This window comes from Austrofundulus limnaeus, unplaced genomic scaffold, assembly GCF_001266775.1.
Source record: "Austrofundulus limnaeus strain Quisiro unplaced genomic scaffold, Austrofundulus_limnaeus-1.0 Scaffold2018, whole genome shotgun sequence".
NCBI lineage: Eukaryota > Metazoa > Chordata > Actinopteri > Cyprinodontiformes > Rivulidae > Austrofundulus > Austrofundulus limnaeus.
Window position 1 is genome coordinate 26,945 of NW_013954420.1, and position 3,477 is coordinate 30,421.

The window sequence follows — 3,477 nt, forward strand, 5'->3', positions numbered from 1 at the left end:
CCTGGTCCCAGAGGTGTTCCTGGTCCCAGAGGTGTTCCTGGTCCCCACCTGTCGTTTTGCTCCTCAGCATGGCTTCATAAAAACACTGCAGGATTTCTCAGACATGATGAATGAGTCAGAGCAAGGCTTTGATGTTTTTATGAGAGGATAACATTATAACATGATATAAAACTGAAAAAAGTTGATTTTACATGATATAGCTCCTTTAAATAATTAAGGTTATGGACATGTAAAGTGTGTTATCATCATTTAGGGCTTGAACTTCAGTTTCAGTCTCTTCTTGCCCTTCACTGATGCAGTCACTCGCTGCACACTGTACAGACCAGGTGTGTCCTGATCTCCAGGTTTTATAACAAAATAAACCCAAGTGTGAAACTTGGGACTGGATTCCTGTTGAAGGGTGGATTCACCACAGATGGAGCAGAATGTGTCAGGTTTATTTTCGCAGGATCTTCTGGTTGAAACCATTTCATATTTTTTACAATATGAAGGCTTTTTACTTTACTCTAAGATGATATGACCGCAAGCAAATAAAGTAAATGTTTTGCAACTGATGACATCACTCATTAACTTGCAGTCTGAATGAGTAAATAATTTCGTTTCTAGAACGTGAAATAAATAAAAATGAAATGAAAAAAATGCATGTAAACAGTAAAAAACATCAAGAATTGCCTAAAGCTCAAAAAGTTGACCTGATGGAGCAAAACAAACGTGATTTTTGGATTCAGCTCATTAAATTATTACTGAGTCAGCTGAAAAAAACTTAATGTTTATTTGTGTTGACCAGTTTTATCTTTGATTTATCAGTTTTATGTAATAAAGCTGTTTGTGTCGGTCTGCTCTCCTGGGTTTGAAAGCCTTGAACACACAGTCAGTATCTTACCTGTTGCAGGTACCTGCAGGAATAGGGACTGAAATGATCCGGGTGTGACGGTGGATCAGCGGTCAGTGCTGCAGTCTCACCAACCATTCTGAGGCTACAGGTTTGAAAAACAACCAAACCTTTCTCCTCTAGGAATAAAAGCATACAGGTGTTATGTTAGAGTAAAATAAAAGTGTTATTTCAGAATTATTACTTCAGTGTGATGGACTGTGTCCTCTTAGACTGAGGTGATGAAGATGAGCAGAATAAACCCAGATCCTGCTCAGAGAGGAAGGATCGACTTCATGGAAGAAGAACCTCAGCTTAGCCTGTTAGCTTTAGCACTGACGCTATATTGTCTTATATGTATTAGCTCAGTGCTAGCGTGACAAACAAGCTAACCTGTTGTCCTCCATCCATATTTTCAGTTCTAGTCTGAGTCATTTCTTCTCCTCTCCGTCAACGCTCTCAGAGACGAGGAGTTTAACTCAAATTTAGGATTTTATTCTCAAACTGAAAAACAAAAGGCTGTCAGGAAACAACCGCACACACCTGGAACATAAAGACAAAGTAAGGAAGTGAAACCAGAGACACCTGCAGGCTCAGGTGCAGGTGGGTGTGGCACAAACAGACCAGCCAGAAACACAGAAAACAGAAGAAAACACTGAATAAATGCGAAAGAAAAGCAGCTGCTGAAAGGATTGTTCTCCTCAGAACAGCTGCACAACTTTCAACCTGAGAAAATAAAGTTTAAAGTTTTCAGAAATCTTTGATTTTACTGTGGAAAGACCAACAGCATCAGCTTTAGTTTAGTTTTTAATTTATTTATTTTACCATCAAATATTTGAATTTTTAGTTTTTTTTCCTGATTTGTTGGATTGTGACCGACCGACCGACCGACCGACCGACCGACCGACCGACCGACTGACCGACTGACTGACCCCGACCGACCGACCGACCGACCCCGACCTACCCCGACCAACCCCGACCGACCCCGACTGACCCCGACCGACCGACCGACCGACCCCGACCGACCGACCGACCGACCGGGTCGACCGACCGACCGAACGAACGAACGAACGAACGTGAATGAATGAAAAGAGTCATTGGTGGAGAGTTAGGTTTATAAAGCTGGAGATGTCTCCTTTATATTCATGTTTGTCACAGTCATGGTGGGTTTGGACCCAGAGGCAGACCACACTGGGAACATGTGAAAAATACTTTTATGAAACAAAAACAACATTTGATGAGGCAGAAACTTACTGAGGGTGAGACCTGCTGAGGCTCAAACAGAGCGGAGCTAACCAGGTGCTGGAAACACCTGAGCTGATTACAAACAGGTGAGGGTGGTGCTGTACCTGCACAGGAAACACAGGGCAGCTGAACAGGAAATAATAAAAACACCAGACTACCAAAATAAGAGCAGGGACATCTGAAACACAAAACATAACAGTTTGGTTAGGATTGTTCTAAATGTTACATAAAACATAATCTGGAAAAACTCGTTTGTATTTTTGTAAAATAATTTCTTATAAAACTTTTTTCAGTATATAGTGACAGTCCTGGGATTTCTTTCATTACATATAAATAAATATATGAATATAAATATTGTGTATAGAGAGAACTTTTAAATCCTAAACCTTTTCAGCATCATGACAGCTTGAGCTCACCTGACTGATTCTGATCCTAAACTCTTTGTTTTTATTCCTTGGATGAAGATTTTTAAAAATCAGAGAGATTTTTCAGTCCAGAAGTGTTGAAGTGATTTTAAACGTTTTAAACCACCTGAGCCCTGAGGACTGATGAGACTGACTGAGCTGATGACCACAGTCCTGAGGAGGGTCTGAGACACGAAACAGAAAATAAATGAGAATCTGTAGAAAGAGGAGACATGATGCAGAGATTCTGTCTTTAAGAGAGCGAGGAGTTGTTTTAAAAACAGGTTTGTATGAAGCACCAGGCTCAGTCGTGTCTTTGTGACACACAACAGAGGAAAACTTTGGTAAATCTCTAACAGAGTCGACTTCACAACAACAAAGTCCAAACATCTAAATATGTTTGTTAATGAGTTTCCACCCAACATGAAKCTACCTGTGATTTAATCAAAGTTACACCTGTTCAGCCTCACCTGCTGAAACGGAAACACTTCATGATGTAAGAATCAAACCTGAGTGACTGAAAGAAACTTGTTTCAAATCAGAGAAACAAAAACCCTGGATGACACAAGTCCTACCTGTGAAGAAACGAGTCGTCTCCATCACACAACCTGCTCCTCTGCTGCCTCTGAAGGAGCAGGTGAGACGATGGAAACAGAAAGATGGAAGTCAMACAGCAGCAGAAACTGTGTTCATGTGGAGCTGAGCTCAGCTGCACACCATCTGCAGTCAGAGCGAGGAATTAAAGACGTCATGGAGGAGGAGGACTCCTGACATCCCACTAAAAACACTGAATATATGACAGAAAAACTGAGGATGTGCTGCAGGATGAGAGGCCTTTTTACTGGTGTCATATCAGGTGGTTGCTTCGTTTGGTTCATTTTTTCTATTTTCAGCATGTCACTCTCTTAAGATAAGATAAGATAAGATAAGATAAAAGATAAGATAAGATAAGATAAG